This window comes from Argiope bruennichi, chromosome 9, assembly GCF_947563725.1.
Source record: "Argiope bruennichi chromosome 9, qqArgBrue1.1, whole genome shotgun sequence".
Lineage (NCBI taxonomy): Eukaryota > Metazoa > Arthropoda > Arachnida > Araneae > Araneidae > Argiope > Argiope bruennichi.
In genome coordinates, this window is record NC_079159.1 from 89983222 (window position 1) to 89995958 (window position 12737).

General features: G+C 29.5%; 1 protein-coding gene across 1 annotated transcript in view; it reads right to left on the bottom strand.

Moving 5' to 3' along the window:
- The window catches only part of LOC129985133 (neuroendocrine convertase 1-like), an 85707-nt gene that overhangs the window by 71638 nt on the left and 1332 nt on the right, over positions 1 to 12737 (bottom strand). The gene's annotated exons all lie outside the window — the stretch shown is intronic.

Here is a 12737-nt window from a genome sequence, read left to right on the forward strand (position 1 = left end):
GACTTGAATATATCACATTCGATATGGAATTTTGTGACAATAAGTGCAGTTTAGTGTTAAATCTTCGTTTTAATCGGTTGAGTAAAACGCGTCTAAAGCATAAATTCGATTTTTGGATACTATTAACGGCATGCCTGGTATTAATCGCCAAAAACACTTGCCAATTATGACACGACAAAAAAATGCTAAATTCATGCCAAAAGTTATTATTTTGTAACTATTGAACGGCATGCTTGGTATTAATCGCCAAAAACACTTGCCAATTATGACACGACAGATTCAGTAAAAATGCTAAATTCATGCCAAAAGTTAATATTTTGTAACTATTGCACGCCAATACCAGGCAAGGCGTTCTTTGGCAAGACAAGTTTTTTAAAGAGTATGAGAGAAAGGTTTGAGGTGACCTCTCTTGCTTATAATTACATGATGTCAAGCGAATTAAAAGAGATTTGTAAATACCATTAATATAAGTCTAACAATGGATTCATTTGTACCCATGAGATATGTATTAAATACCCAGTTCCAATGTAGGGTGTATTTTCATCTTGCAGTTCCTCCAATGACACGGCGTAATAGATTTTTCTTATTGATTTTAGTTCAATTTAGTCATATTACAATACGAAATATTACATTACATTTAGTCATATTTACCATTTTGAACAAGACGAAAGCTATGGTAGGATGGAAATCGCAATTTTGAAATGTGTTTCGTTGTTGAGGACAGCAATTCATCTAAAATTCTCTCTCGACTTTGCCGATCCACGCCGACAGAAAGATATTTAAACCTTAACATCAGATTTAATCCTCAAACAGTACGGAATAGGGTATTGATTTTGGAATCCTTCAATTCTGAAGTCGAGATCTTGCCTCTAAGTTACCACTCCCTTAACTCACACCAGACCGTAAGTTAACTATATTTGTAAGTGGATGGCATATGCATTTTACATTACTGTACTGCTATACGCGTGCATTAATGTCACATCTTAACATAATGTCACATAATATTACGTACACATTAATGTCATGTATTTTTTAATCTTTTCAGTGGGAAACACGAAATGCAAAGATGAAAATATGTTGAATAAGCTCAGCACCTACTGTTGCTTCAGTACCAGATTTATGAAATCTAAAACTACTCGAGATTTGGAGCTCTTTATAAGTCGGTTTAAGTATTATATTTAGTATCTATATAACATTTGTTTACTGGAAAAATTTCTGGTCCAATAAAGTGGAAGTTCTCAGTTATAGATAGATTTTATGTAAAATATGAAATACAGAGATAAAAATATGTAGAATAAGCTCATCGTCTACCGTTACTTCAGAACCAGATTTATGAAACTGAAGCTATTAGAGATACGGAGTCCTTTATAAGTATTTTTAAGTAATATATTTAAGTTATATGTGACATTTGTTTACTGGAGAAATTTCTGGTACAATAAAGTAGGAACCCTAAAATACAGAAAATCATGAATAAACCCAGAAGTGGCTTGCTTTTAAGGCTGAGCTGACTGACTCTATTATGTCTTTCTAAACTTTTGACCCTCGTTTTCACTTATTTGTTCAAAACTTTTTTTAAGTACTTCAAAATTATAAAAATGAAATACAGACTAATGATAAATAAACCAAAATTTGATTTAAAATAGTTATGATATGACGCAATTTAAATAAAGTTTCCCTAATAAATATATAGAGTCAAAGCAGAGGCATTCTAAATGTTTTGTGGCACTTATATAAAATCCACATTTTTAGAAAATCTTTTTCATCCACACAAAGTGATATTTAAAGTCTATAGGTCACGTGACCTATGACAGACGTGAGGTCTTAAGTCTGAGTTACTTTAAAATATTATACACTAGCCGCCTTTGGCGAAAAGCCGGTTCGCCAATCTTAATGTTCGTTTAAATTTTAATCATTAAATAGGTTGAACCGGAGTTTAACCCTCTTCTTCGCCAAGTTGCGATAACGAGCCAAAGCTGGCAATCTTTATTATGCACTATAATTGAACATCTGCTCCTTTGCTTTTGAACATTTCGCAAGGCCGTTGTTGGCGATTTTTAAAAATTTCGCCAAGCAGGGGGTTAAACTCCGGTAGTACCATTAAATATTTTACGCAATTCCAATTTTAATAGATTCTTCAGCAAAATATTTTAAAACTTCAAATTTTGATAGTCATATAATTCACTCATAATATTATAAAGGCCTTCAGTCATAACGTGATATGTATCTCTCTAATTTTCTGTTACCCCTCTTGGAAATTATGCTTTAAATTAAAGTGTAAATGATTAATCTGCAATTAATATAATAATATTTTTTACTGAAACAAAGCATTTTTTTTAATAATATGATTACTGATAATCATATCTCACTGAGCGTTTAAACTTTATGGGCACTAAAGAATATCTTTCTTAATTTATGTAATATCTCAAGAATTTGTCAACAAAATTTTCTCAGGTTCATCATGAGCAGATCGATTCATTAACAATGTTTAATTTTAAATGCATCAGAAAATAAAATGAATCGTTTAAAGTAATCGGTCGAAAACAGGTTTAGAAAACTACCTAAAAAACGATGTACTTAAAACTATAAGCATATACAAAAAATATATATAACTAACATAAATACAATTTAATTACAAAAGCATGCAACTAACCTAAAAATAATTTAAATCATTGAAAACAGGTTAAAAAAAACTACTTAAAAAACGATGTACTTAAAACTATAAGCATATACAAAAAATATATAACTAACATAAATACAATTTACTTACAAAAGCATGCAACTAACCTAAAAATAATTTAAATCATCCGTTGATAATGGTTGTCATGTCAACAATCAGAACACAATGCGCATGCGTGAATTTTCTTCGCCAGTTACGGTAACGCAAATACGTGAATTTTTCTACGCCAGTTGGGGTAACGCTATGCATATTATACATTTTTAATTTCCTTTATTCTGTGTTATTTTAATTCAAAAGTACATCAGAATGAATCTGAAACATGGATTAATTAACAATGTTTAATTTTAAATGCATAAAACATTAAGAAAATAAACAGAATCGTTTGAAATAATCCACCGAAAAATGTTAACCCTAGCCTCATTACTGTTGGGAGAAAAAAAACTGAAGCCTTACTCATTTGGCGGTGGGGAAAATGGAAGATTTTTTTGGCGGGAAAGTTAGTTTTTTATTAATAATTAAAATTTCAAAAAAAGGGACCCTAAGTGCACATTTTCGACCTCTAAGGTATATATGTACCAAATTTGGTAGCTGTATGTCAAATGACCTGGCCTGTAGAGCGGCAACACACACACACACATTGAGCTTTATTTATAAGTATAGATTATTTTTCTGCATGTAAAGATATATACAATCTGTCCAAAAAAAGGGGGAATGAGCGTTTGTTATATACTTTTAACTACAAAGTTCCATGAGGTGAGATATATAAATGTATGAAAACAGTTGGATTGTATGTATGTTGAAAGTAAAAGTTTTAAAAATTAAACTCTTATACAGTTTCCATAGTGAAAAATACTTTTCTTATTTTCATCTATGACTCACAAAATTTCAAGGTCATTTTTATCTATAAAATTTAGCAAGATATATTTTTATTTCTAAATTTAAAAGGAACTAATCACAATTATAGATGAGAAATATTTATTTTAGAAATGCAAATTCATTTAAAAAATGAAAAACTATCATATGCAAATATTCGTTCATTAGTATCTCACTGAAATATGATTTGCAATAAATTCGTTAATGACGCGTACTGTTATTTACATTCATCGATGTACATACAGCTGCAATTTCGATTTAATAAAGGAGGAAACCGAAGAAATTGAATCTTAAAGATACCTAAGAGAAATAGAGCAATTGAGAAAAAGAAAAAATAATTCTTTGAGTGCAATTTCGTGCGTGATATTAAGCTTTTCTAAAAAAAAATGACGAATTTTAGTAACGAGAAATATTTTGAAAAGCTGATGATTTTATGCAATGTGTTATTGTAACGCAGCTGTACGTATGCGAGTGTTATTAGAAGAATGCAGTTTTGAATATGTTCATTTCCAAACGTTTCATGAATACTTCAATTGTTTATATGATTATTTTGTAAAATTTAAGAAAACAAAAGGGTTATTATTTTCTGATACCGTTCTTTTAATAAGATATTTTGTGATATGTATATTACTTATCTTTGAAATATACAACTAATGTCTCTTTCAGCTGCCTGTATGAGGTATGGGAAACTGATTTAATAAATTTGCGTTTTAATAGCTCCATGATCTTATTGATATAACCGTGAAATATGGTGTATGAGTGGGTGAATATAAAAGGAACATTTTATTAATATACGCGTTTACATTATGGGAGGCATATAAAAATCTTATTTTTGAATTATTAACCAAAACTGAAATCAATGTGTATCTATACAATTGCCTACCTTATTTAATGCAACTTTGTAAAGGAAGTATGGGTAATATTTAAAGAAATAAGAGCTTGTTCACTTTTTTGGAGACATTCTGAATAGAGAAAACACTGTAATTTTAGTTGTAGTAATTTCTGCACAAAATTAGCAGCAATAATTTGCAAATTATTTTTAGTGATAATGTTGGGATGAAGCGAGCGAACTATTTTTCTCGTGTAGGAATATCTGTGTGATTACGCTTCTGACGCTTCGTTCCGGCACCTTTCCTCCCTCGAACATGATACTGTGTGCGTAATTGTGAATACGTGTGTTCTTTTCTTTTCGTTTTCTTTGTCTAATAAATGTGCTGTCTTCAAGAACCATGCTGACATTATTGAAAAGTAACAACAGATAATTCAAAATTAGTAATAGTTTATAAAATTAGATTTAAAAAATTACGAATATCAATTGTTTCGATTTCTTTTAAAAAGAAAAAAAAAATCGAATTATGTCTCTCTATTCAAATGTGTTGCATTGTTTTATAGCAAATTTATAGAATTATGATCTTTAGACATGGAACAAGGTATATCATATATGAGCAAAAAAAAAAAAAAATGAGCATAGTTACGGTATTCCCCTCTCTTTTCATCAAAACTTTAATATTTGACATATTTTGTCTTTAATATTTGATATTAATTAATATATTTTAATATTGGACTTACTTAACTTAAATATTAAAACATATTTGGGACTCCTCCTTTAACAGGAAACACTAATTTGCCTGAATATGTATCCAATTTTCTTTTTCCATTAAGAAATTGCATAAAGACCTCCGGGAGTTTAGTACGCAAGAGGTCATTCACACTGAATGAAAATAATATGCACGTTTAAAGCTATTTTATTTATTTCTCCTGCATGTTGCCATTTATATTCAATAAAAAATATTATTCATATTTCTAATAATTATATTTACCTGAAGATTGCCACTCAGTTCTCTGAACATTTTAATATTTTTTTTTTTTTTTTTTTGTATTTAAGTTATAATCGCAAAAATTAAAAATGAGTTTTAAAAGATTGCAACAAAAAGCACAGCTTATATCAAATTGTCACTGTTTAATTTTTTTTTAATTCAAGAAAGCGTAACAAATAACTTTAGCAGTTAACTTTAAATAACTTTAGCAGTAGAGTCCAGAATGTCACCGAAAATGATTGGAATTGAAATCTAGTAGAATGGCGACTTTATATAAATTTAGAATATTTTTTATGTCAAATGAGAACGATTAATTTAACAACATAATAATACAATCATTTTTTACTATAGGCTCATAAATAGGATTTTTATGTAAAATACATACGGCAATCAAGGACGAAAAATTTATACTTTTTAGCTCCTCGTATACGTAGTGAGAAAGTATTGTGATCGTCAAAAAAAGATGAACTCGAGATTTTGATGAATCTCCATATTTCAGACCCGGAGATCGAAAAACACATTTTTAGCATTATATTAATCTGTCTAAACACAATAGCTCAAAAACGCTTTGAGGTAGACGAATGAAATTTGGTAAATAGATTTGCAGCAAAATTTGAAGATCTACACTAAATTTTGAATGAAATCGATTCAAAGTAAGTCTGTTGGTATTATATTACTCTGTCTGAACACCATAGTTCAAACACGCTTTGAGGTAGACGAATGAAATTCGGTAAATTGATTTACAGTAAAATTTGAAGATTTACATTAAATTTATGAATGAAATCCATTCAAAGTAAGTCTGTTAGCATTATATTACTCTGTCTGAACACAATAGCTCAAAAATGTTTTGAGGTAGACGAATGAAATTTGGTAAATAGATTTGCAGCAAAATTTGAAGATTTACATTAAATTTTGAATGAAATCCTTTCAAAGTAAGTCTGTTTGGCTGGCTATTTGATTACAAGTGACCTTAATAACTCCCAGACACAAAGAGCTAGATAGATAAAATTTAGTACACAGGTTTAGCATCTAAAACATAGTTTCTTGTCAATTTTGAACTAAATATATCAAAGGTTTGGCGATCTGTCAGTTTGTACTCCCATCTATATGTAAACGCAATAAGTCATAACCGGAATGACTTAAATCAGCGAAATTCAGTATGCTATCTTGTAATTACAATTGTAGTTCCTTATCAAATTTGGATTTATTCGGGCAGCAAAAAAGGGTTCAAAATATTTATTCATTTGATAGATCCAGTAAAAATGTTAAATTGATACCAACGATCTAATATTTCGTAACTATTGTTTGCTAATGCTATGCAAGGCATTTGCGGTCTTCACAAGGTTCATGATTTTATGCAGGAGAAAAAGGTAAAACTTTAATTGAAAATATGCGAGAATGTTTGAGGGAGACCACTCCAGCGTTGGTTTAAAATGAAGAGAAGAAGAAATTCTATATCAAATGCATTTTTTTTTTTTTACACTTTTTACTTTCAACTTATTTGACAAAAATAACAAAAATGTAAAACTATAATCTGAAACACAGTGATTGCTCATCCATTAGGTTTGCTGAACAGTACTCTCCTTATTCTGATATCACTTTAAAAATTTATTTTTTAATTTTCCGCTTTATTTAGTTATTTTTCTATAATGAGAGCTCATTGATAAAAAAAATAATAATAAAGTTGAAAAAAGTGAATTAACAACTAGTAGATGCACACGTCTACGGTTGCGCACTGATTTGCCTTCGAAAGCAAAATAATTTGCCTACTGCGTATCATTAAGAGACAGACTGGAAAACAAAAAAACCTCCTTTTATTCTTTCGAATTTATCGACAACTCTGTAAAATACTTTTAAACTCAGGTTGGGGTTGTATAATTATTATCTTATATCCATGGTTAAATTCTCTCTCTCTCACTCACTCTCTCTATCTTATATCCATGATTAAATTCTCTCTCTCTCACACTCACTCTCTCTATCTTATATCCATGATTAAATTCTCCCTCTCTCTCACTCACTCTCTCTATCTTATATCCATGGTTAAATTCTCTCTCTGTCTCTCTCATTTTCTTTTTTTCCATCACCTCCACTCCCCACTCCACCCCCCTCTCGTTTTATGATTTCGAGTACGATATCATATTTCCCGAATAGAATCTCACCTGATTTAATACACCTTTTTTTTTTCTTTTATTAGAAATCACAGGCTGAAAAAAGATATATAAGCCCTTTTCTTAAATACTGATTAGATGACTACAATTAAAATTGGGTTGTTGAGATATAAACTCTATTTCAACTGTATTCTTCAGAAACAAAATTGCAGCTACATTCTTTTCTGAACTGACGAATCGTCACTAAATTTCCTATAACAATTTCAGTTATTTCAGTCATTCATGTAAGAATTTTATATTTAAATACTCCTCTCTGGTTCCCTTTCATAAATTGAATTATCAATACTTGTAAATATTCAGATATTGAAGCTAATTCTTTTAAATTCACCTATTTTCAATTTTTGTCAATGTTATAAAGCTCCAAAATTTTCCAAATGTCCCCATTATTCCATTCATGTTTAAGATGGGGGAAAAAATGAAATTTTTCCCTTTTCTTTTTCGGTCTTCATTTTGTCAACTTCTACACCGTATCACATTATATATATAAAAAATCCATCCACAATAAAGACGAAAAGTACATTTTGTAGCTTTCATCTTTGTCTCTTTATTGAATATTTGGAGAAAGTATTTTCGGAAAGAACGAAACTTTTTTCAAAAAAACAGGGTTCGGTCTTCGAAATAAATTCTATTTTCCATCCCCGATTTTTCAAAATAATGTGAAGGGATTGAATTCCTTCCCACCAGATTCTTTCGGATATTCCTTTCCCTTTTTTTATTTGAATAAATACAGAGTTGTTGAAAGGAGAATATGGCCTGGAAGTTTTGTTTATATGGCTGTCGCAAAATCGATATTCCCTCCCATTGTGTGAGAAACAGTGTAGGAGTTCTCTGTGGGCGAGCTTTGTTTTTTATTTTTTTGTTTATTTGTTCTCACCTTTGAAACGCGGAATGGTTGCAGGATTTGAACCAGAAATATTTGCCCTGCTTCTATAATGCTTCAATTGACAACAGACATTGGAAATGACAAAATTAATCAAATTAGGAATTTTCTTATTTGAATTATCAAGAAATAAAATATAATAATTGCCCAGAAAAAAAAAGTTTTAATATAATGAAATTTTGTTCGAAAAGAATGCCATTTTTTTGGAAGGAAGAGGTAGAACGCTGGCAGAATCTACAAAACTATAAATCAGCAAATATAGAAATACATCTTGATTTTAGATATATTCTATAAATGCTGGCACTTTTCCCAAGAGAATATCTGTGTGAAAGTTGAAGGCGTCATATATTTAAAACAACTTGGAAATTCAAAAATCCATCCCCATTTCCAATCATTGGTCCAATTTCTTCCATTCATTGTTTCCACCTCACCAGCCCTCATTTTTAAAAGAAATCGAAAAATTACTACTTCACCAAACATTCTTTATGTTGAAACAGCCACAATAGAATCCCAGTTTTCCACTTACAGACACAATTTTTCAACACTTCCACTTCCAGATTGTCCCTAATTTTTTTTATTTCATTTGATATCTCGGGACTCATAGATACATCATCATGGTCGTTTGGTCTCCCCCATTTTCCATTTCTGTGAAAAATAGAAAAGAAAAAAAAAACTCTACTTCCGTGTGCAATCTCCATGGTTAAACCATAAGCGAAACCTCAATAGAATTTTCTAGTCAATCTTATTACAACCCCAAGCTTAATAAGTGAATAGATTTCGCCAATTAATTTCAGCACTTTGCATGCATAGTTAAGTAATCAGAATGCTAGACTCTTATTATGCGAGTATAATTTAAGATAGCACTTTCATTTGGTTTGATAAAATGTTCCTCAAATTTGATGGGTATCACTAAAATAATACCATCAATATGATAGGCGAAAGGTTAATTCTCGAAGGTGACTAGTGAACAATTTAATTTGAGATTTCCTTAACATTAATAATTAATATCAACAAATAATGAAATCTTTAGCAAGAAATTCTTTTCAAAAATAAATTGTGCATCACTGTTTTTATCAGTTGTGTTTCAGCTTAATAAATTTTAATTGCAATCCATTGTTATAAAATATTAAAACATAATAGGAAAGTTACTATCTTTTGATGGGAAAAAAATATATCTAGCAGAAATTGTAATCCGCAATAATAAAGTGTTTAAAATCACAACAAAAAGCATTTTACTTTTTCCTGTGGAAACAAAATTTATATTTTTCATGAAAATCAAACCAAGCAGAAGGATACTTAGGATTGAAATTTAGGTATAGGCCACTTACCTTTAGGATAAGTGGATTTAGGTACACTTACCTTTCGATGATTTCGATAGTCACAAAGATAAAAGATAAAGTGAGGTTTCAACGTAATGAACTTTAGGAACAGTCTGCTGAGTATGAATATAATAATAATCAGCGCCATAATCCAAGTACATGCCTGTTCAAATAAATGCCAGCTCATCATAAATTCTACTAAGTTTGAATTCTATTTTTATTACTGCAATGTGAAGCCGCATTCGCCTTTTTATATTTTAAAAGCTTCTAAATTAATAGATGGATTTTATGATTATAATGATACATTTTTGCAAAAATACATTATTTGTGAATAGAAGTTTTTGTACAAAATTCTTGCATTTTCTAATTGCAGTATTTTTTTTAAATCTGTACGCAAAATTAAAGCTATTATATATATATATATATATATATATATATATATACACACAGACAAAAGTATTAAAATCAAGTTAATAGGAAAATCAAAAAAACCAAATAAAAATTGAGCCAAAAAAATATATATATAAAAAAAGAATTAATCGCTGCCTGAGGGTGACCCTTGAAAAAGTCTTCAGGCCGGATTCTTTTATATATATATATTTTTTTTTGGTTCAATTTTTATTTGGTTTTTTTGATTTTCCTATTAACTTGATTTTAATACTTTTGTATCAATTCATCTGTGTTTTAGAAGTAGCTGCAGTTGCGCTCTCTGAATACTATGAAGTTCTTTTTTGGTTTTAGTTTGAATAGGTAATAATTTTTAGTTGCGATTTCGAAACTGTTTTGTTTCGTTTTCATTGTATAAACATTTCCATCAGTCAATATATTGAGTCCTTCCCCGTGATCGCGGGTTCGAGTCCCGGTTTGGGCATGGTTGTTCTTCCGTTGTTCTATCTGTGAGATGTGTGAATGTGCCCTCCTGTAAAAAGGGGTTGTGCAAGCGAATGATTGATGCTTGAGTAGCTAAGTCGTACTCTTGGCTCTTGTTGGCGCTACTATAAAAACAAGAGACGCTCCCCCTCAGGATTAAAATCGCTGTCTTCGAACAGCGGGCTTGTCAGTGGCAAGTGCCATAAGAAACCACAACAATATATTGAGTTAACAATATTTGTAATTAGCTACTTGGTTTTACAGTTTGGGAATAACACGCAGAGTAATTTATGAAAATTTAAATTTGATTATATAACTAATGTAATAATTATGTGGATTTCTTTCACTAGAAAATATATTTTATGTATATTTATTTTTAATTTTAGTTACTTTTGTACTAAAATTTTAAATTTCTTCATATATTTTAGAAAAATGATAAATCAAGGTATAAAACTGTAGTATAAATAATTTAACTAGAGTATCTTTATTAAACTCTCTCTGAGGCCATTGGAAATATAATTAATTGTCTCCAATTCAAAATGGTAACCTATTTTATTACTACTTCTATATTTTAAGCACTCACAAGCCTCAAAGATTATATATGAACACATTTATCAAGTAATATGATTTCAGCAAAAAAATTAATTATGAAAATTATTCTTTGGGCGAGTAATATCCCAACACCTAGATCCAAAAAAGAAATTTAGCGTACATTCTCGCCAAATAATTTGATGAACAAAACAATAGGATTTTCCCTTTCTACCCTCAAACCATGAATGGCCTAAATGCCAATAGATATTTATAAATAAAATTAAATAGTTAGCAAAATTAATTTTATCTAACAAGTTAAATGAATTTCTTTTTTTAAATCAATCTGAATTCTAAAAATAATTTAATAAACTATTAGTACAAAAAAAAAACATTCTTTAAAAGGTCAACAGACTTTCTATCTGAAAGAACTGGAAGATGCTTTCTTCTGAATAAAAAATAATATTGAATAACGAAATAAAAGTATATTTTTTATTTACCAAAATACAATGAGAATAAAGGATAGAGTTGAAGTTTAGTAGACCGAAAAATCGCATAAAGCTCGAGGATGATTGGTATTTTGTACAGATTTTTACCAAGCCTAGAGTTGAAATCTCTTCAGAAACTTTGTGAAGTGGAACATTTTCATTCTGGTATGATGAATAGAAATAGGCTTTTAATTACATAATCCAACTTGATGTTTTGAAAGATATTTGCTGATGTGGATACCAGATTCTGTAGAAATTCGGCTTCCATTTGAAGGAGATTTTTTTCTTTAAATTTATCGCTCTATAAATAATAAAAAATGATTTTTAAACAAACTGAGTCCAGATTTTTAATTCCGTATTTTATTCTTATTTTTCTTGTCTATTCAATCAGAATTGTTCGTTTTCCTGGTTACATTTATTAAAATAATGTTCAGTATCCAGGCTTGTCCAGTAAAAAGCGGAACCTGGTATGAAGTTGATTTGCGGGGCCTTGACAAAAATTTCGTCCTATAAATTATTAATTTATAGCTTTTGGTTACTTATTATATTGCGCAGATGAGTGCAACAAGGAGAACATTAAAATGACAAATAACATTATATTTTATCCAAAATAAGTATTTATTAAAAAGAAATTGCAAAATTACAAAAGTAAAATAATTGTTTGAATAAATTATTTGAATAAAGTTACAATATGTGATTTTTGTTTCATCTTCTTACCTTTTTATAACAAATTCATTAATAACATCATTTTAATATAGATTTTTTTTATCAAATACGTATCTTACTGATGAAATATCTGATGTAAATCCTTCTTACATAATATTATATAATACTTCTTATATAATTTCTCAAATAATTTTTGAATATTTTCAGCCTTGAGAACGATTTTTCAACGCTGGTAATTGATGAGACCAATATAATTCTCGGAACAGTAACAAAATTCAGATGAATTAAAAAAAAATTATTTTTAAATACACATTGTAATATTTGTACAATATTATCTCTCCCCCCCCCCCTCGGGCATGCTTTGCATCCAGGTAAAACATATATCGATAAAAAGTAAAAATGAAGAAAAAATAGGGACGACAAAAACAAAGATTGCACTGCTCAAAGCATG